This window comes from Oryx dammah, unplaced genomic scaffold (assembly GCF_014754425.2).
Source record: "Oryx dammah isolate SB20612 unplaced genomic scaffold, SCBI_Odam_1.1 HiC_scaffold_29, whole genome shotgun sequence".
NCBI lineage: Eukaryota > Metazoa > Chordata > Mammalia > Artiodactyla > Bovidae > Oryx > Oryx dammah.
The window spans coordinates 42,230,266-42,253,884 of NW_024070213.1; the positions used below are offsets into that span (position 1 = coordinate 42,230,266).

Genomic DNA, 23,619 nt, shown 5'->3' on the forward strand with positions numbered 1-23,619 from the left:
AATTTTAAAATATTATTTTACCAACAGTTCTTTTCTTTCAAACAAAATCAGAGACCAGAAGTTGAATACGTATGGACAGAATCTCTTTGGGTGACATGTGAGTAGAGTCCTGGAATCCCACTGGAAACCATGCCAATATTTCCCACTATCCAAGCAAAATCACTTGAAGAGGATTACACTGAGATGAGATTTTTAAAATGCTGCACTTGAAATCAGACAATAGTTTGGTACCAGCTTTCCTATGAAGTGAGCAACTTTGGACAAGTCACTTCACCTTTTGAACTTTATTTTCCTCATCCATGCTGCTGCTCAGTTGCTTCAGTCATGCCTGGTTCTTTGAGAGCCTATGGGCTGTCACCCATGAGGATCCTCTGTCTATGGGATTCTCCAGGCAAGGATACTGGTGTAGGTTGCCATTTCCTCTCTAGGGAATCCCGACCCAGGTATCAAACCCATGTCTCTTACAATGTATTGTTCTTCATCCTGCTCACAGCACCAATTGTCTTGCTGTATCTCACTGTGCACACTGTTTGCTGAAACCACGGTAAGCAAGGCGAGATTTAAGAGACTGGAAGAAAATGTGAGGAGTCTAGGAACTGCAGACCTGTTTATCCTCTCCTGGCTGGTGCAGCAGCCATAGCAGACACATCATAACTGCACACAGCCCTTCTTTCTTGTCTTCCGTTATCACTTTCACATCAATCCCCCTGAGTACACCACTCCAGGCTCTAAAAAGTTCAAGTCAACAGATCATACCCATAATATTGTAAAGTAATTAGCCTCCAATTAAAATAAATAAATTTATATAAAAAAATCATATCCCCATTAACACCTATTGTGACTCATTTTCAGTTCAGTCACTCAGTTGTGTCCGACTCTTTGTGACCCCATGGACTGTAGCACATCAGGCTTCCCTGTCCGTCACCAACACCTGGAGCTTGCTCAAATTTATGTCCATTGAGTTGATGAATCCATCTAACTATCTCATCCTCTGTCACCTCCATCTCTTCCTGCTGTCAGTATTTCCCACCATCAATGTCTTTTCCAGTGAGTCAGGTCTTTGCATCAGGTGGCTGAAGTGTTGGAGCTGCAGATCAGCATCAGTCCTCCCAGGGAATATTCAGAGTTGATTTCCTTTAGGATTGACTGGTTTGATCTCCTTGCTATTCAAGGAACTCTCAAGAATCTTCTCCAGCACCACAATTTCAAAGCATTAATTCTTCAGTGCTCAGCCTTTTTATCGTCCAACTTTCATACCTGTACATGACTGTTGGAAAAACCATAGCTTTGACTATACGGACTTTGTCAGCAAAGTGATGTCTCTGCTTTTAAATATGCTGTCTAGGTTTGCCATAGCTTTTCTTCCAAGGAGCAAACATCTTTGAATTTCATTACTGCAGTCACTATCCGCAGAGATTTTGGAGCCCAAGAAAATAAAGTATGTCACTATTTCCATGTTTTGCCCATTTATTTGCCATGAAGTGATGGGACAAGATGCCACGATCTTAGTTTTCTAAATGTTGAGTTTTAAGTCAGCATTTTTGCTTTCCTATTTCACCTTCATCAAGGCCTTTTAGGTTCCGTTTAGCTTTCTGCCATTACGGTGTCATCTACATATCTGAGGTTGATATTTCTCCCAAAAACCTTGATTCCAGCTTGTATTTCATCCAGCCTGGCACTTCACATCAGGTACTCTGTGTATCAGTTAAATAAGTAGGGTAACAATATACAGCCTTGATGCACTCCTGTCGCAATTTTCAACCAGTCCATGGTACCACATTTGGTTCTAACTGTTGCTTTCTGACCTGCATACAAGTTGCTCAGGAGGTAGGTAAGGTGGTCTTTTATTCTCATTTCTTTAAGAATGTTCCACAGTTTGTTGTGATCCACACAATGAAAGGCTTTATTGTAGTCAGTGAAGGAGAAGTAGATGTTTTCCTGGAATTTGCTTGTTTCTATGATCCAATGGATGTTGGCAATTTGATCTTTGGTTCCTCTGCCTTTTCTAAATCCAGCTTAAGCATGTGGAACTTCTCAGTTTACATACTGTTGAAGCCTCAGTTCAGTTCAGTCGCTCAGTATTGTCCAGCCCTTCGTGACCCCATGAACCACAGCACGCCAGGCCCCCCGTCCATCACCAAATCCTGCAGTCCCCCCAAACCAATGTCCATTGAGTCAGTGATGCTATCCAACAATCTCATCCTCTGTCATCCCCTTCTCCTCCTGCCCTCAATCCTTCACAGCATCAGGGTCGTTTCCAGTGAGTCAGCTCTTCACATCAGGTGGCCAAAGTATTGGAGTTTCACCTTCAACATCAGTCCTTCCAATGAACACACAGGACTGATCTCCTTTAGGATGGACTGGTTGGATCTCCTTGCAGCCCAAGGGACTCTCAAGAGTCTTCTCCAACACCACAGTTCAAAAGCATCAATTCTTCGGTGCTCAGCTTTCTTTATAGTCCAACTCTCACAGCCATATACGACCACTGGAAAAACCATAGCCTTGACTAGATGGACCTTTGTTGACAAAGTAATGTCTCTGTTTTTTTAATATGCTGTCTAGGTTGGTCATAACTTTCCGTCCAAGGAGTAAGCGTGATTTAATTTCATGGCTGCAATCACCATCTGCAGTGATTCTGGAGCCCAGAAAAATAAAGCAAGTCACTGTTGCCACTGTTTTCCTATCAATTTGCTATGAAGTGATGGGACCGGATGTCATGATGTTAGTTTTCTGAATTTTGAGCTTTAAGGCGACTTTTTCACTCCCTCTTTCATCAAGAGGCTCTTTGGTTTTTCTTCACTTTCTGCCATAAGGGTGGTGTTATCTGCATATCTGAGGTTATTGATATTTCTCGCAGCAATCTTGATTCCAGTTTGTGCTTCCTACAGCCCAGCATTTCTCATGATGTACTCTGCATATAAGTTAAATAAGCAGGGTGACAATATACAGCCTTGACGTACTACTTTTCCTATTTGGAACCAGTCTGTTGTTCCATGTCCAGTTCTAACTGTTGCTTCCTGATCTGCATACAGATTTCTCAAGAAGCAGGTCAAGTGGTCTGGTATTCCCATCTCTTTCAGAATTTTCCACAGTTTATTGTGATCCACACAGTCAAAGGCTTTGGAATAGTCAATAAAGCAGACATAGATGTTTTTCCGGAACTCTCTTGCTTTTTCTATGATCCAGTGGATGTTGGCAATTTGATCTCTGGTTCCTCTGCCTTTTCTAAAACCAGCTTGAACATTTGGAAGTTCATGGTTCACATATTGCTGAAGCCTGGCTTGGAGAATTTTGAGCATTACTCTACTAGCGTGTGAGATGAGTCCAAGTGTGCGGTAGTTTGAGCATTCTTTGGCATTGCCTTTCTTTGGGATTGGAATGAAAACTGACCTTTTTCAGTCCTGTGGCCACTGCTGGCTTATTGAGTGCAGCACTTTCACAACATCATCTTTCAGAATTTGAAATAGGTCAACTGAATTCCATCACCTTCACTAGCTTTGTTTGTAGTGATGCTTCCTAAGGCCACTTGACTTCACATTCCAGGATGCCTGGCTCTAGGTGAGTGATCACACCATAGTGATTATCTGGGTTGTGAAGATCTTTTTTGTATAATTCTTCTCTGTATTCTTGCTACCTCTTCTTAACCTTTTCTGCTTCTGTTAGGTCCATACAATTTCTGTCCTTTATTAAGCCCATCTTTGCATGAAATGTTCCCTTGGCATCTCTAATTTTCTTGAAGAGATCTCTAATCTTTCCCATTCTATAATTTTCCTCTATTTCTTTGCATTGATCTCTGAGGAAGGCTTTCTTATCTCTCCTTGCTATTCTTTGCAACTCTGCATTCAAATGGGTATATCTTTCTTTTTCTCCTTTGCTTTTTGCTTCCCTTTTTTCACAGCCATTTGTAAGGCCTCCTCAGACAGCCATTTAAGTTTTTTGCATTTCTTTTTCTTGGGTCTTGATTCCTGTCTTCTGTACAATGCCACGAACCTCCGTCCATAGTTCATCAGGCACGCTGTCTATCAGATCTAGTCCTCATTTCTCACTTCCACTGTATAGTCATAAGGGATTTGATTTAGGTCATAACTGAATGGTCTAGTGGTTTTCTCCACTTTATTCAATTTCAGTCTGAATTTGGTAATAAGAAGTTCATGATCTGAGCCACAGTCAGCTCCCAGTATTGTTTTTGCTGACTGTATAGAGCTTCTCCATCTTTGCCTGCAAATAATATAATCAATCTGATTTCGGTGTTGACCATCTGGTGATGTCCATGTGTAGAATCTTCCCCTGTGTTGTTGGAAGAGGGTGTTTGCTATGACCAGTGCGTTCTCTTGCCAGAACTCTATTAACCTTTGCCCTGCTTCATTCTGTACTCCAGGGCCAAATTTGCCTGTTACTCCAGGTGTTTCTTGACTTCTTACTTTTGCATTCCAGTCCCCTATAATGAAAAGGACATCTTTTGGGGGGTGTTAGTTCTAGAAGGTCCTGTAGGTCTTCATAGAACTGTTCAACTTCAGCTTTTTCAGTGTTACTGGTCGGGGCATAGACTTGGATTACTGTGATACTGAATGGTTTTCCTTGGAAATGAACAGAGATCATTCTGTCGTTTTTGAGATTACATCCAAGTACTGCATTTCAGACTCTTTTGTTGACTATGATGGCTACTCCATTTCTTCTAAGGGATTCCTGCCTGCAGTAGTAGATATAATGGTCATGTGAGTTAAATTCACCCATTCCAGTCCATCTTAGTTTGTTGATTCCTAGAATGTCGATGTTCACTCTTGTCATTTCCTGTTTGATCACTTCCAGTTTGCCTTGATTCATGGACCTAACATTCCAGGTTCATATAAAACCTATTGTAAAGAGCAATATTGCTCTTTACAGCATCGAATCTTGCTTCTATCACCAGTCCCATCCCCAACTGGGTGTTGTTTTTGCTTTGGCTTCATCCCTTTATTCTTTCTTGAGTTATTTCTCCACTGATCTCCAGTAGCATATTGGGCACCTACCGATTGGAGGGGTTCATCTTTCAGTGGCCTGTCTTTTTGCCTTTTCATACTGTTGCTTCAAGGATTTTGAACATTACCTTGCTAGCATGTGAAATGAGCCCCATTGTGCAGTAGTTCCCTTCTTTATTCAGCTCAATTCCATTGTTAATCATTACAGTCACTCTCATGCATATATTCTCAATTTTCTTGCTGCTCTCTATCTTCTTCTTGGTAGGGCAAAACCACAGTCCTAGTTGAATTCAACTTTCCACCATTTCTACACCTGTACATGTATAAGTGAATAAGCTAAAGATAAACATAAACAGCTTTCAATGTTCATTTTAAGTTCATGACCACATTCCTCATTAGACCCTAACAGTGAACAGCAAAACATTCTCACTCTCAATTTCCACCTTCTCATTTATTCAAATTTGTATCACCATCCTTATTCCCAATCTCACTTCCCATTTCACTAACTTCCCATTTCACTATGGGGCCTTAATTCCCATTTCACTAATGAAGTTGAAGCAAAAAGCAGAAACCTTCCACCTCATAAACTCTGTTATCAGTATATATATATATTATTCTACCTTTCTGATTGCTAAAAGATTAATCATCCATGTTGTTCAGTTCAGATTAGTTACTCAGTCATGTCTGACTCCTTGCAACCCCATGGACTGCAGCACACCAGGTTTCCCTATGCATAACAAACTCTTGGAGCTTCCTCAAACTCATGTTCATTGAGTCAGTGATCCCATCCAACTATCTCATCCTCTGTGTTTCCCTTCTCCTCCTGCCTACAATTTTTCCCAGCATCAGAGTCTTTTCCAATGAGTCAGTTCTTCTCATTAGGTGGCCAAAGTATTGGAATTTCAGTTTCAGCATCAGTCCTTCCAATAAATATTCAGGACTGATTTCCTTTAGGCTTAACTGTTTGGATCTCCTTGCAGTCCAAGGGACTCTCAAGAGTCTTCTCCAACACCACAGTTCAAAAGCATCAGTTCTTCAGCACTCAGCTTTCTTTATAGTCAACTCTCACATCCATACATGACTACTAGAAAAACCATAGCTTTGACTAGATGGACCTTTGTCAGCAAAGTAATGTCTCTGTTTTTTAATATACTGTCTAGGCTGGTCATAGCTTTTCTTCCTAAGAGCAACTCTCTTTTAATCTCATGGCTGCAGTCACCATTTGCAGTGATTTTGGAGCCAAAGAAAATAAAGTCTGACACTGTTTCCATTGTTTTCCCATCTTTGCCATGAAGTGATGGGACCAGATGTCATGATCTTAGTTTTCTGAATGTTGAGTTTTAAGTCAGCTTTTTCACTCTCCTCTTTCACTTTCATCAAGAAGCTCTTTAGTTCTTCGTTTTCTGCCATAAGGGTGGTGTCATCTGTATATCTGAGGTTATTGATATTTCTCCCAGAAATCTTGATTCCAGCTTGTGCTTCATCCAGTCTGGCATTTTGCATGATGCACTCTGCATATAAGTTAAATAAGGAAGGTGACAATATGCAACTTTGATGTACTCCTTTCCCGATTTGGAACCAGTCTGGTGCTCCATGTCTGCTTTCAAATGTTTCTTCTTGACCTGCATGCAGATTTCTCAGGAGGCCAGTAAGGTGGTCTGCCATTCCCATTTCTTGAAGAATTTCCCACAGTTTGTTGTGATCCATACAGTCAAATGCTTTAGCATACTCAATAAAGCAGAAGTAGACGTTTTTCTGGAACTCTTTTGCTTTTTTGATGTTCCAACAGATGTTGGTAATTTGATCTCTGGTTCCTTTGCTTTTTTGAAATCCTTCTTGACCATCTGGAAAATCACACTTTATGTTCTGTTGAAGCCTGGCTTGGAGAATTTTGCGCATTACTTTGCTAGCATGTGAGATGAGTACAATTGTACATTAGTTTGAACACTCTTTGTCATTGCCTTTTTTGGATTGGATGAAAACTGACCTTTTCCAGTCCTGTGGCCACAGGTGAGTTTGCAGTTTGCTCAGCAGTGGCTAAACTCAGCAAACTATATATACATCTTCTGGCTGGATTCAGACTATATTTTGAAGATAGAACAAACAGAATATGACACATTATCTTGGGCATATGAGTAAAAAGAGGAAGTCAAGACTGACTGCAATGTTTCGACCTGAGCATCTGGAAATATAAAATTGATAAAGATGAGACTGAGAATGGAGTGAGTCTGAGAGCCAAGAACAGGAAATATGGACCTGTTTTGTTTAAGGATTTTGTTTGAAATCTTAGTTGAAAAATTGAATGGGCAACTAGATAATGACTCTGGAACTCTGGAGAAATTTGTGATATGTACTTAAATTTGGAATCCATATAGAGCTGATGTTCAAACTCAGGAGATATTACTATCAAAAAGGTGAGTGTATATAAGAAAGAGAAAACATGAATCCGCCACGGGTGTACACGTGTTCCCAATCCTGAACCCCCCTTCCACCTCCCTCCCCATACCGTCCCTCTTGGTCATCCCAGTGCACCAGCCCCAAGCATCATGGCAAAACCAATACAATTATTATAAAGTAAAAAAAAAAAAAATAAAAAATGTTTTCCCCCCCCCCCCCAAAAAAAGATTCCCCACACCCCCAAAAAAAAGAAAAAAAGAAAAAAAAAGAAAAGAAAAGAAAGAGAAAACAAGGGATGAATCCCCAAAATACTTCAATGTTAAGTCATCAGGAAAAACAGAGTAGACTGGGAAGTAAAGACTAGTAAACCAGAAGGAAACCCAGGAGAGTGAAGTCTGAAAACCACGTGAAGAGAAAAGGTAAACAACCATGGATTAAGCTGAGTTTAGTAACATGGAAGAGATATTATGGACATTTTCAAAAGCAGTTATGTCAGAACTGGTGTGTGAAAATCTAATTAACATGTGTTTACATAAAATGGAAAGAGATAAATTGGATAGTGCATGAACTATCTTCAACTCTTTCAAGGAGTTTGGCTGCAAACATGTTAGAGAAACAGCAGTACAGACAGAGGAAGTGGGTTGTTCAGAAAATTCCTTTAAGATAGCAGATATAACAGTATCCTCTTGTGCTGATGGTTATAATCTGGTAAAGAGGCATTAATAATGCAGGAATCAAAGAGGAGCAATCTTTAAAATGACATGAGAGAAAATGGGAATTAGTATACAAGTGGACAAACTGGCTTTAGATAACAGCATGGGTGTGATCACTCACCTAGAGCCAGACATTCTGAAATGTCAAGTGGGCCTTAGGAAGCATCACTAAGAACAAAGCTAGTGGAGGTGATGGAATACCGGTTGAAATATTTCAAATCCTAAAACATGATGCTGTTAAAGTACTGCACTCAATATGCCAGAAAGTTTAGAAAACAGCAGTGGCCACAGGACTGGAAAAGATCAGTTTTATTCCAATCCCAAAGAAAGTCAATGCCAAAGAATGTTCAAACTACTGCACAATGGTACTCATCTCACACACTAGCAAACTAATACGCAAAATTCTCCAAGTCAGGCTTCAACAGAACATGAACAATGAACTTCCCAGTATTCAAGCTGGATTTCGAAAAAGCAGAAGAACCAGAGAGCAAATTGCCAACATTCATTGGATCATCAAAAAAGCAACAACCTTACCTGCCTCCTGAGAAATCTGCATGCAGGTCAAGAAGAAACATTTGAAAGCAGACATGGAGCACCAGACTGGTTCCAAATCGGGAAAGGAGTACATCAAAGTTGCATATTGTCACCTTCCTTATTTAACTTATATGCAGAGTGCATCATGCAAAATGCCAGACTGGATGAAGCACAAGCTGGAATCAAGATTTCTGGGAGAAATATCAATAACCTCAGATATACAGATGACACCACCCTTATGGCAGAAAACGAAGAACTAAAGAGCTTCTTGATGAAAGTGAAAGAGGAGAGTGAAAAAGCTGACTTAAAACTCAACATTCAGAAAACTAAGATCATGACATCTGGTCCCATCACTTCATGGCAAAGATGGGAAAACAATGGAAACAGTGTCAGACTTTATTTTCTTTGGCTCCAAAATCACTGCAAATGGTGACTGCAGCCATGAGATTAAAAGAGAGTTGCTCTTAGGAAGAAAAGCTATGACCAGCCTAGACAGTATATTAAAAAACAGAGACATTACTTTGCTGACAAAGGTCCATCTAGTCAAAGCTATGGTTTTTCTAGTAGTCATGTATGGATGTGAGAGTTGACTATAAAGAAAGCTGAGTGCTGAAGAACTGATGCTTTTGAACTGTGGTGTTGGAGAAGACTCTTGAGAGTCCCTTGGACTGCAAGGAGATCCAAACAGTTAAGCCTAAAGGAAATCAGTCCTGAATATTTATTGGAAGGACTGATGCTGAAACTGAAAATCCAATACTTTGGCCATCTTATGTGAATAATTGACTCATTGGAAAAGACCCTGATGCTGGGAAAAATTGAAGGCAGGAGGAGAAGGCGATGACTGAGGATGAGACAGCTGCATGGCATCACCGACTCAATGGACATGTGTTTGAGTGAGGTCTGGGAGTTGGTGATAGGCAGGGAAGTCTGGAGTGGTGCAGTCCATGGGGTCACAGAGTCGGACACAACTGAGCAACTGAACTGAACTGAATGTACGCGCGCACACACACACACAGATGCACATACCATTGTTGGTGTTGTTTAGTTGCTAAGTCGTGTCTGATTCTTTTGCAACCCCATTCGCTGTAGCCAACCAGGCTCCTCTGTCCATGGGAATTTCCAGGCAAGAATGCAAGAAGACTGGAGTGGGTTGCCATTTCCTGCTCCAGAGTATGTTCTTGACCCAGGGATCAAACTCAAGTCTCCAGCATTGGAAGGTGAATTCTTTACCCCTGAGCCATTAGGGAAGCCCTGCTCTATAAATATTGTTGAATAAATAAGTTAAAAATTTCCCCTGAAAACTTTAGCTATATGTTAACAATCCAATAATAAAAAAGCTGTTTGGAGAGGAAAAACTGTTTTTCTTCTCAATTATGCGATATAATGGTTAAAATTAATTTGAGTAACTTATCTTTATTCTGTTCAAGGAAATTTGTTCTTTCAGTTCAGTTCAGTTCAGTCGCTCAGTTGTGTCCGACTCTTTGCGACCCCGTGAATTGCTGCATGCCAGGCCTCCCTGTCCATCACCATGTCCCGGAGTTCACTCAAACTCATGTCCATTGAGTCGGTGATGCCATCCAGCCATCTCATCCTCTGTCGTACCCTTTTCATCCTGCCCCCAATCCCTCCCAGCATCAGAGTCTTTTCCAATGAGTCAACTCTTCGCATGAGGTGGCCAAAGTATTGGAGTTTCAGCTTTAGCATCATTCCCTCCAAAGAACACCCAGGGCTGATCTCCTTTAGAATGGACTGGTTGGATCTCCTTGCAATCCAAGGGACTCTCAGGAGTCTTCTCCACAGTTCAAAAGCATCAATTCTTCGGTGCTCAGCTTTCTTCACAGTCCAACTCTCACATCCATACATGACCACTGGAAAAACCATAGCCTTGACTAGACGGACCTTTGTTGGCAAAGTAATGTCTCTGCTTTTGAATATGCTATCTAGGTTGCTCATAACTTTTCTTCCAAAGAGTAAGTGCCTTTTAATTTCATAGCTGCAGTCACCGTCTGCAGTGATTTTGGAGCCCCCAAAGATAAAGTCTGACACTGTTTCCACTGTTTCCCCATCTATTTGCCATGAAGTGATGGGACCAGATGCCATGATCTTAGTTTTCTGAATGTTGAGCTTTAAGCCAACATTTTTACTCTCCCCGTAATAGAAACTAATAAAATGAATTATGGTATTCAGAAAATACTTGTCCCTTGACCTTTTATCATGTTAAAAAATGTTTATAAATCAAAATAAGAGATGATAAGCAATTGCTTTTGATGTATCATATATTTAAAGGAATGCATATGAAGTAATTAGGTTGAGAAATTTTTCTTGGTAGTTTTTTATCTACAAATAAAGTTCTGAGAACATAATATTTTATATTAAGAGAGTGGAACAATATAAAACCCTAAATTAAAAAAAAAATCTTACAATAACATCTTGTCAGAATAATAAAACCAAGAATATTTTGTTTGGTATTGCTACATCCCCTATAAGGACTTTTGACCTTATAATTGTGTATTTTAGCTTTAACTTTCTATGCTCAACATGTCATTTAGGCTGTGCCTTAATTTTAAGTATGTTGATGTCTATCATGAGCCTCTCTCCTAGTGAGCTCAGCTAGGATTTGAAGAAAACTGTTAAAATCCTTCAAATGAATTTACCTACCACTCTGGGGCCCTTCTGTACTTTCACATCTCCTTGAGCATATGGCAAAGAGTGTATTGAAATATCCTATCTTCAAATTTATCTACCATTCCCCAACCCTTCCACTAGTATTCTTTATAATAGCAGAAAATAAGTTTTATTAATCTTTTCATGAATTTCATAATAATCACAAGCTGGGATTCAGGAAATATCTGTTGGAGTTTGTATGAAATGATTACTAAAAGATCTTATGACTAATAAAAGTCAACTTCCCAAGAATTATTTGTATTATGAAGAAGAGGGCCTAACCAATTTATGTGCGGTCCTGTGCTTAGTCACAGTCATATCTGACTCTTTGCAACCCTACTGACTGTAGCCCCCCAGGCTCCTCTGTCTATATCAACTCTTCAGGCAAGATTACTGGAGTGGGTTGCCATGCCCTCCTCCAAGGGATCTTCCCAACTCAGGGACTGAACTCAGGTCTCCTACATTGCAGGCAGATTCTTTACACTCTGAGCCACCAGGGAAGCCCAAGAATCCTGGAGTGGGTAGCCTTTCCCTTCTCTAGAAGATCTTCCTGACCCAGGAATTGAACCGGAGTCTCCTGCATTACAATCAGATTCTTTATCAGCTGAGCTACCAGGGAAGCCCTAACCAATTTATAATTGGTGCTTATAAAGAGGAGATAATATTTATCAGTGTCATTAAACAAAATCTCCTAGTTTTTATACCTCATAAAGTTTTATTTCTGACCTTGGTTCAAAGAGCCACTCCATTTCAAAAGTTAGATTATATACCAAAAGCATATGTTTGCTAAAGGAGATTATTTAACCATCTCAAGCATCTGTACAGTATATTTTATAAATTGTTATTTCAAGGAGCTAGATATGGCTTATTTACCTTATATGCAGAGTACAATCATGCAAAATACTGGGCTGGAAGAATCACAAGCTGGAATCAAGACTGCCAGGAGAAATATCAATAACCTCAGATATGCATATGACACCACCCTAATGGTAGAAAAAAAGAGGAACTAAAGAATCTCTTGAAGGTGAAAGAGGAGAGTGAAAAAACTGGGTTAAAACTCAACACTCAAAAAACAAAGATGATGGTACCAGTCCCATTGTGTGTGCATGATAAGTTGCTTCAGTTGTGTCTGACTCTTTGCGACCCTCTTTGCAGCCCGCCGGAGAAGGCGATGGCACCCCACCCCAGTACTCTTGCCTGGAAAATCCCATGGACAGAAGAGCCTGGTAGGCTGCAGTCCATGGGGTTGCTAAGAGTCAGACACGACTTAGCGTCTTCACTTTCACTTTTCACTTTCCTGCACTGGAGAAGGAAAATGGCAACCCACTTCAGTGTTCTTGCCTGGAGAATCCCAGGAATGGCAGAGCCTGGTGGGCTGCCATCTATGGGATCGCACAGAGTCGGACACGACTGAAGCGAATTAGCAGTAGCAGTTGCAGCCCGCCTGGCTCTTGGGTCCATGGGATTCTCCAGGCAAGAATACGGAGTGGGTTGCCACTTCCTTCTCCAGGGGATCTTCCTAACCCAGGGATTGAACCCAGGTCTCCATTGTAGGTGGATTCTTTACCACTGAGCATGGCAAATAGATGGGGGAAAAGCGGAAACAATGACAGACTTTATTTTATTTGGCTCCAAAATCACTGCATATGGTGGCTGCACCCATGAAGTTCAAAGATACATGTTCCTTTGAAGAAAAGCTTTGACAAACCTAGACTGCATGTTTAAAAGTAGAGACATCACTTTGCCAACAAAGATTTGTATAGTCAAAGCTATGGTTTTTCCAGGAGTCATGAATGGGCATGAGAGTTAGACCATAAAGGAGGCTGAGCACCAAAGAATTGATGCTTTAGAACTATGATGCTGAAGAAGACTCTTTAGAGTTGTTCGAACATCAAGGATATCAAACCAGTCAATTCTAAATTAAATCCACCTTGAATTTTCATTGGAAGGACTGATGCTGAAACTGAAGCTTCCTCCAATACTTTGACACCTGATGCCAAAGAGCTGACTTATTGGAAAAGACTGTGATACTGGGAAATGTTGAGGGCAGGAGGAGAAGAGGGTAACAGACAATGAAACAGATGGCTGGCGTCATCAATTCAATGGACATGAGTTTGAGTAAACTCCGTGAGATAGTGAAGGACAGGGAAGTCTGATGTGCTGCAGTCCATGGGGTCACAAAGAGTTGACACACTGAGTGAGTGAACAACAACAACAAATATAAAAATAAAAAAAAAAAAAAAAAAAAACAGATCTGAGGTTCTCCCATTGTTCTGATCACGATATCCTAGCTAGTTAAATATCTTCTAAATTCTCCGTTTCTGTAACATCTTGTTTCCCACTCTGTTCAGTATCTTGGAATGAAAATTGCAACTTTTGCTATCTTTTGAGAAGGATTTAATTGTTTAAAAATCTCTTAAAGAAAACTATGCAATTCAGTTTTATACATTTTAAAAATATTTTTACATAATTTATTTCTGAGTGTTCTTTCTAACTTTATTTGTGATGACTTTAAGAATTACTTTTCTAAGAAACCATGGCTAATGTGAATCCATCAGCACATATAAGTCAATGATTTCTTTAATTATTTTCAGTAGGTACTTAGAATCCTAACAGTGATTAACCAACATAATTTCTCATCCTCAACAAATTATTTTGACACTTACAATTCACCTCATTTCACAATAGTAATGAATGCATAGAAAATTGTTCCTTATACTCATCCTAGGGAGTTGACCTAAGATTAACCATCATTATTATCTCACCAGCTGATGATGTCTTTAAAGGAGGAAAGTGGAGAGATAATCAATGAAAATCATTCACTTGATGCTTTTTATGCACTTACACAGTGATGGAAATTGGGGCTCCCCTGGTGGCTCAGATGGTAAAGATCCACCTGCAATGCAGGTGTCCTGGGTTCAATCACTGGGTTGGGAAAATCCTCTGGAGAAGGGAATGGCTACCCTCTCCAGTATACTTTCCTGAAGAACTCCATGGACAGAGGAGCCTGGCAGGCTATAGTCCATGGGGTCACAAAGAGTCAGACATGACTGAGCAACTAACACTCCCAGTGTCTTTCAATGATGGAAAAAAAGAGCACATTAAAGTAGATTATATACACACTGGTTCTCTGAGAAATTATCCTATTAGATACGGCAATCAGCTAGAGCTCAACACTAAGACAATAGACAATTGCTAGACTGTAGATATGACTTTAACGGACAATAACTGACAATTGGATAGAAAAGATTTATTTCCTTAAAGATCTTATAGTGAATAAAAGAGTTTGTCATTCTAGACAAGGGAAATGAGCACAGAATAAAGTTGAGATCTACAGGAGGATGATAAAAAGACCAAGCAACTTTCTACCTGGTAACCATAAAAGGCCCATTTGGATAAATAAGATGAAGTCATCAAACTCATTTACTGATTTTTTAAATTCAACAAATATATCCTGAATTACTACAGTGCTTTGTCTAGGTTTCAAGAGCAATGCAGAAGTGAAATCAGCAGATCTTCTGCCTAAGAAGGCTGGGCTATATGTGTGGGGCAATATGGACCTAAAACATTATAATGGCAGGTTGGCATCATCAGACACATGCATCAAACATCAAAAGTTTGAATGTCAAGTTTTTAGTCTAGGATTGTACTAGACTTGGAATGACAGAAGTGTCACAATATTTTTTATGAAATCTTAGATTGTTCCTTTATAACTTTTCTGTTTTCATTTTGTTGTTTGCAACTTCCTGATTTTTATCATGCCTGAGCTACTATATTACTTTCAAAATAGATGTCTTTTTCTACAGCCTGCCCTACAAAATATTGTCAAATTAATTTTACTAAAACACAGCTCTTTAACCAAGAGACTCTTCTGACAAATATTTTTGACAGGACAGACCTTGAACAATTTGTCCATGATTTCAAGGCCTTCTCAGACTTTAATTCCAACTGACTTTATCTTCAATTATTCCTCAATAGACCTGTATTTTCTGATCAAAGTAACTTACCTGATGTTTTCATAGCAAGATTTCCTATTCTGTGTCTTTCCATATAAAATGTTTCCATCTGGAATTCATATCCTCTTCGAATTGCCATTTATGTGAATTTCTAGTTTCCTTTGGCCTCAGATCCATACCTCAACTGGCATGATTTTTCTATTCTCTTAAGTCCACATTTTCCATCACACAGTATGTACTTGTAATTTTGAATATTGTAATTTCTTAGGTTTCTTATCTTTCCGCATTATGTTGTGGATGTTTTTCTCAGTTCCCTAGAGTTGCAGATCAGATAGAGTATGCAGAATACCCTGAACATACTTAAAAGTTATATCTACTGAATATATCTACTAAGTAAAACTACTGGATGAATGAAAAAGCAATTAAGATAGATGCTAGAATAATGTTAATAATAAGAAACACACAGACATCTGTTGGGCTACCAAGAGGCTGATGGGGTCAAATGTCCAAATATTTAAAAAGGAAGATGAGAACTTGAGAAATGTGATAGTTTCTAGCATGCTGTTAACCAATTAGAATATCACTTAAGGAGGGAGAGGTGTTCAGGATGGGGAACACAGGTATACCTGTGGTAGATTCATGGTGATGTATGGCAAAACCAATACAATATTGTAAAGTAATTAACCTCCAATTAAAATAAATAAGTTTATATTTTGAAAAAATAGAGACAACTAAAAGTTGAGAGACTATGATGCTTGTTATCTATTGTCTAAGCCAAATTAAAAGGAGTCCTGATACCAGACTTCAGTTCAGTTGAGTTCAATTGCTCAGTCGTGTCCGACTCTTTGCGACCCCATGAATCACAGCACGCCAGGCCTCCCTGTTCATCACCATCTCCCGGAGTTCACTCAGACTCACATCCATCGAGTCAGTGATGCCATCCAGCCATCTCATCCTCGGTTGTCCCCTTCTCCTCCTGCCCCCAATTCCTCCCAGCATCAGAGTGTTCAAATGAGTCAACTCTTTGCATGAGGTGGCAAAAGTACTGGAGTTTCAGCTTTAGCATCATTCCTTCCAAAGAAATCCCAGGGTTGATCTCCTTAAGAATGGACTGGTTGGATCTCCTTGCAGTCCAAGGGACTCTCAAGAGTCTTCTCCAAACCACAGTTCAAAAGCATCAATTCTTCGGGGCTCAGCTTTCTTCACAGTCCAACTCTCACATCCATACATGACCACTGGAAAAACCATAGCCTTGACTAGACGGACCTTAGTTGGCAAAGTAATGTCTCTGCTTTTGAATATGCTATCTAGGTTGGTCATAACTTTACTTCCAAGGAGTAAGCGTCTTTTAACTTCATGGCTGCAGTCACCATCTGCAGTGATTTTGGAGCCCAAAAAAATAAGGTCTGACAATGTTTCTACTGTTTCCCCATCTATTTTCCCATGAAGTGGTGGGACCGGATGCCATGATCTTCGTTTTCTGAATGTTGAGCTTTAAGCCAATTTGTTCGCTCTCCTCTTTCACTTTCATCAAGAGGCTTTTTAGTTCTTCTTCACTTTCTGCCATAAGGGTGGTGTTATGTGCATATCTGAGGTTATTGATATTTCTCCCGGCAATCTCGATTCCAGCTTGTGTTTCTTCCAGCCCAGCGTTTCTCATGATGTACTCTACATAGAAGTTAAATAAGCAGGGTGACAATATACAGCCTTGATGGACTCCTTTTCCTATTTGGAACCAGTCTGTTGTTCCATGTCCAGTTCTAACTGTTGCTTCCTGACCTGCATACAGATTTCTCAAGAGGCAGGTTAGGTGGTCTGGTATTCCCATCTCTTTCAGAATTTTCCACAGGTTATTGTGATCCACACAGTCAAAGGCTTTGGTGTAGTCAATAAAGCAGAAATAGATGTTTTTCTGGAACTCTCTTGCTTTTTCCATGATCCAGTGGATGTTGGCAATTTGATCTCTGGTTCCTCTGCCTTTTCTAAAACCAGCTTGAACATCAGGGAGTTCACGGTTCAGGTATTGCTGAAGCCTGGCTTGGAGAATTTTGAGCATTACTTTACTAGCATGTGAGGTGAGTGCAATTGTGTGGTAGTTGGAGCATTCTTTGGCATTGCCCTTCTTTGGGATTGGAATGAAAACTGACCTTTTCCAGTCCTGTGGCCACTGCTGAGTTTTCCAAATTTGCTGCCATATTGAGTGTAACACTTTCACAGCATCATCTTTCAGGATTTGAAACAGCTCAACTGGAATTCCATCACCTCCACTAGCTTTGTTCACAGTGATGCTTTCTAAGGCCCACTTGAGTTCACATTTCAAGATTTCTGGCTCTAGATTAGTGATCACATCATCATGATTATCTGGGTCGTGAAGATCTTTTTTGTACCGTTCTTCCATGTATTCTTGCCACCTCTTCTTAATATCCTCTGCTTCTGTTAGGTCCATACCATTTCTGTCTTTTATCGAGCCCATCTTTGCATGAAATGTTCCCTTGGTATCTCTAATTTTCTTGAAGAGATCTCTAGTCTTTCCCTTTCTGTTGTTTTCCTCTATTTCTTTGCATTGATTGCTGAAGAAGTCTTTATCTCTTCTTGCTATTCTTTGGAACTCTGATAAGATTCAGATGCTTATATCTTTCCCTTTCTCCTTTGCTTTTCACCTCTCTTCTTTTCACAGCTATTTGTAAGGCCTCTCCAGACAGCCATTTTGCTTTTTTGCATTTCTTTTCCATGGGGATGGTCTTGATCCTTGTCTCCTGTACAATGTCACGAACCTCATTCCATAGTTCATCAGGCACTCTATCAGATCTAGTCCCTTAAATCTATTTCTCACTTCCACTGTATAATCATAAGGGATTTGATTTAGGTCATACCTGAATGGTCAAGTCGTTTTCCCCACTTTCTTCAATTTAAGTCTGAATTTGGCAATAAGGTGTTCATGATCTGAGCCACAGTCAGCTCCTGGTCTTGTTTTTGCTGACTGTATAGAGCTTCTCCATCTTTGGCTGCAAAGAATAAAATCAATCTGATTTCGGTGTGGACCATCTGGTGATGTCCATGTGTAGAGTCTTCTCTTGTGTTGTTGGAAGAGGGTGTTTGCTATGACCAGTGCATTTTCTTGGCAAAACTCTATTAGTCTTTGCCCTGCTCCATTCTGCATTCCAAGGCCAAATTTGCCTGTTATTCCAGGTGTTTCTTGACTTCCTAATTTTGCATTCCAGTCTCCTATAATGAAAAGGACATCTTTTTTGGGTGTTAGTTCTAAAAGGTCTTGTAGGTCTTCATAAAACCATTCAACTTCAGTTTCTTCAGCATTACTGGTTGGGGCATAGACTTAGATAACTGTGATATTGAATGGTTTGCCTTGGAGATGAACAGAAATCATTCTCTCGTTTTTGAGATTGCATCCAAGTACTGCATTTCAGACTCTTTTGTTGACCATGATGGCTACTCCATTTCTTCTGAGGGATTCCTGCCCGCAGTAATAGATATAATGGTCATCTGAGTTAAATTCACCCATTCCAGTCCATTTCAGTTCACTGATTCCTAGAATGTCAACATTCACCCTTGCCATCTCTTGTTTGACCACTTCCAATTTGCCTTGATTCATGGACCTGACATTCCAGTTTCTTATGCAATATTGCTCTTTACAGCATCGGATCTTGTTTCTATCACCAGTCACATCCACAACTGGGTATTGTTTTTGCTTTGGCTCCATCCCTTCATTCTTTCTGGAGTTATTTCTCCACTGTGCTGCGACCGACACACTGAGCGCAGGCGGCTGCAAGCCGGCCAACTGAGCGGGACCGAGAGAAGCTACCCCACGTCCAAGGTCAGGGGCAGCAGCCTAGAATGCCAGGCTGCGACGGTGCAGGAATGGCTGAGAGGAATCACCCTGCATCTGAGGTCAGGTGCGGCGGCTGAGAGGAGCTACCCCGAGTCCGAGGTCAGGGGCAGCAGCGGGAGGAGACACCCCACGTCTGAGGTCAGGGTGGCGGCTGGGAGGAGACACCCCACATCTGAGGTCAGGGTGGCGGCCGAGAGGAGACACCCCACGTTCGAGGTCAGGGTGGTGGCTGGGAGGAGCTACCCCGTGTCCGAGGCCAGTGGTGGCTGGGAGGAGACACCCCACGTCTGAGGTCAGGGGCGGCCAGGAGAAGCCACCTTGCAGCCGAGGCCATGGGCGGTGACCCTGAGGAGCCACCCCAAGCTCGAGCCCAAGGCCAGGGCCAGCGGCCCGGAGGAGCAACCCAAGGAGTGGTGGCTGTGCAGGCACAGGAGGGCCTAGAGGAGCTATCCCACGCTGAAGGTCAGGAACAGCAGTGGTAAGGAGATACCCCTCGTCCAAGGTAAGGAGCAGCGGCTGTGCTTTGCTGGAGCAGCCGTGAAGAGATACCCCACGCCCAAGGTAAGAGAAACCCAAGTAAGATGGTAGGTGTTGCAAGAGGGCATCAGAGGGCAGACACACTGAAATCATACTACTCACAGAAAACTAGTCAATCTAATCACACTAGGACCACAGCCTTGTCTAACTCAATGAAACCAAGCCATGCCTGCGGGGCAACCCAAGACGGGCGGGTCATGGTGAAGAGGTCTGACAGAATGTGGCCCACTGGAGAAGGGAATGGCAAACCACTTCAGTATTCTTGCCTTGAGAACCCCATGAACAGTATGATACCAGACTAGAGCTGGGATATCCTAATAAGGTGAGGGAACCAAGCATTAAAGTTAAATTACTGTGTGGATTGGTGGGGTAGAGTTCCTGATATTGCCAGACTTCAATGAAAAGTTAGCATTTGAGCAGAATAATCCAATTTATAATAATGTGCCCTCAAGCTCTTTGTCTGTATAATAAACAGAAATTTCCCCTTCCTCTCTATATAAAGGTAATTAATATGAGAAGTAATTAATATATATGAGGAGTTTTGAGAAATAGAAATAATCAAGTTTTCTGCAAGAAATTCATCCCAAGGTCAAACAGATTAAAATCATGACTAGCTATTCATGATAACCACATATAATTTCACATTTCTACCTGAGCAGAGTGAGCAGGAAGATGCCCTCATTCTCCAACCTCCAAGCTACCTGTCCTCAGTGGACTTTGTAACCATCTTTTTTTCTGTTAAACTTTTTATTTTGCATTGGGGTAGAGCTGATTAATAATATCATGATAGTTTCAGGTGAACAGTGAAGGGACTCAGTCACACATATACATGTATCCATTCTCCCCCAAACTCCTCTCCTGTCCAAGCTGTCACATAACACTAAACAGAGTTCCATGTGCTATACAGCAGGTCCTTGTTTGTAACATCTTTGATTGTGAAAAAACCATAACTCCTTGGCTTTAACTCTAAAAATGTGTTCCATCAATCTGGATAAATGTGAGTTCTAATTTTCAGCAGCTGCATTTCTTTAGGAAATTTTAAAAATCTGTCTGGGTTTCAGTTAACTCACAAGAAATAGGAATAATTAATAATATTAACTTCATGCAGGCTGGTGGAGGATTAGCAGGAAGGATGCTGGTATGGTGACTAAACTGCAAGCACTCAAAACTGATATTTTATTTTCTTCCTTCCCCAATCTCTCATAAACAAGGAAATTCAAAGAGGTCAATGATATCAAGCTTGTATAGTAAAATAAAGTAAAAATTAAAATTAGAAAAAAGCTATGAATCTGTATTATACTTTTTCTCTTAAACAATATGAGACATATGTACAATGCCATCTTTTTGTTTAAGATTAAGAGAAACAAGGATTTTTTTCTGATTTAATTTCCTATAATTACTGAGAAATTCCTGGAGTATGAAATGGCAACCCACACCCGTATTCTTGCCTGGAAAATTCCATGGACAGGAGCCTCATGGGCTACAGTCCATGGGGTCACAAAGAGTCAGACATGACTCAGTGACTCACTGACTGAGAAATTTAGTGCTAAAATGACGTGTTGTCACTCTCTACTGTATTTTATTTCTAGACAGCAATTCTGCATCCAAAATCAATTCTTCAAACGTGTGTTCTCAGTATGTATTCTTTCATTCTCCCCTAGCTAGTGATAATTGGATAGCTAGTGATAATTGGATAAGTTGTATGTTTACATTCAACAGATAATCTTTTGGAGATAGTGTTTTATTTTTCTGAAGTTTCCAAAAAAATTGAGCAAAGAAAGGCAAGTTATTCTTATTGTACATGCTCAGTCATTCAATTGTGTCTAACTCTCTGCAACCCATGGACTGCAGCCTGCCAGGCTACTCTGTCCATGGAATTTTCCAGGAAAGAACACTGGAGTGGGTTATCATTTCATACTCCAAGACATTTTCCTGACCCAGGGTATGAACCCACTATTTCTGTGTCTCCTGCATTGGTAGGCAGATTATCACCTGAGAAGCCCAAGTTATCTTCATTAATTGAGTGTCTTTATTTGGGGTGCACTTATCCACTAAAAGATTTGAATAATTCTCAACACTAAGTTGATATATAGTCTCAGACAGTAGCAATATTTTTTAAAAATGTCTTATAGATTAATTGAATATTTGTACCCTGAAATTTCTGAGTATGTTAAGGCTTTATTAAATATCATATTTGGCCACAGTTTGAAGTTTTGATAGTAATGATAATCAAGTAACCACATGAAATAAATTTAAAGCATTTTTTCCTATAAGTATAAAGAAGAAGCATATGTAATAATTATTTTAGAATTAACTATCTATAAATCAATTTAAATTAATGCATACTGGATCATAAAAGTGAATGAATGCAGCGCTCAGGAAAACCTGTCAACATAATAAGTAAACACGAAGCACATCTAGGTTATAAAATTTAAATAGCTTGAAAAGTATAACACTTCCATTCATCTTCCTTACCCCAAAGTTTCTCATCCCTGAAGTAACAATTATTCTTACTTATCTCACTGGAATTTATCTCAGAAAGAAGATGGTTTATTTATAGATACAATCCTTTTTTAAAAAATTTTACAAAAGATATATTGAATATTCTTTCAATCCTAGTAGCAAACATGACCCTTGTAATTTTTCAACTTGATAGATTTCCAAATCCACAAAAAGTATGTCATGTCAATACTTGTGGCAGATTCATGTTGATGTATAGCAAAACCAATACAATATTGTAAAGTAATTGACCTCCAATTAAAATAAATAAATTTATATTAAAAGAAAGAAATACAGAAAGCATAAATGCATCTTTGATTTAGACAGATAGGAATGTAAGATTAGGAAGTCAATTGTTTGGCAGAAAACATCACTTACCCCCATTGCTTTTGATTTTTACCGTGTCCCTAGAGTACTGGAGAAGGCAATGGCAACCCACTCCAGTACTTTTGCCTGGAAATGCCCATGGACGGACAAGCCTGGTAGGCTGCAGTCTATGGGGTCTCTAAGAGTTGGGCAGGACAGAGCGACTTCACTTTCACTTTTCACTTTCATACATTAGAAAAGGAAATGGGAACCCACTCCAGCATTCTTGCCTGCAGAATCCCAGGGACAGAGGAGCCTAGTGGGCTGCCGTCTATGGGACTGCACAGAGTCGGACACTACTAAAGTGACTTAGCAGCAGCAGCAGCAGGGTAAAACTGTTACGTCTGGGAATCAGAGAAATACTGCTACTGTTAGACCATTATTATCAGAAACACTGCTACTATTATAATAACATGTTGGTTTTTCATGTTAAAGACTGAAGACCTTGCTGCTGCTGCTGCTAAGTCGCTTCAGTCGTGTCCGACTCTGTGCGACCCCATAGACGGCAGCCCACTAGGTTCCCCCGTCCCTGGGATTCTCCAGGCAAGAATAGTGGAGTGGGTTGCCATTTCCTTCTCCAATGCATGAAAGTGAAAAGTGAAAGTGAAGTCGCTCAGTCATGTCCGACTCTTCGTGACTCCATGGACTGCAGCCCACCAGGCTCCTCCGTCCATGGGATTTTCCAGGCAAGAGTACTGGAGTGGGTTGCAGTAGAAAAAAATCTTTTCATAAGAATCTTTTTCCCATTTACAGTTAACACAATTTGAAATACACTATAGCAAATTATATTTGTCCAACTAAACTTTTGCTGATTTTTCCAGGCTGAATTAAAATGTACCTCCTTAAAATGTATCACTTTAAGGAGGCTTCCCTCTGCCTTCCCTTCATGTACACTCTTGCTATGCTCATGATACTCACCAAAGCTGTTATGCAATTTACCATAATAGTTTGGTCTTTGAGTTCCAATAAGCAATGAAATTTTCTAGCAGTTTATGGTATAGGTGCTAAACAAGTGTAAACTAAACATTAGCCTCTGTTACTCAGTTTTGATTGTGAACTTGTAGGTGATTTAATGGAACACAAGGCAAATGGCTGACTTATTTATTGGTTGTATTAAACTAAATCAAAAGACTGGAAATCAACCAAAA

The 23,619-nt window shown here is 40.2% G+C and overlaps 1 protein-coding gene across 1 annotated transcript in view; it reads right to left on the reverse strand.

The window, feature by feature from the left end:
• The window catches only part of LOC120858548 (synaptotagmin-10-like), a 114,730-nt gene that overhangs the window by 54,887 nt on the left and 36,224 nt on the right, over positions 1-23,619 (reverse strand). The gene's annotated exons all lie outside the window — the stretch shown is intronic.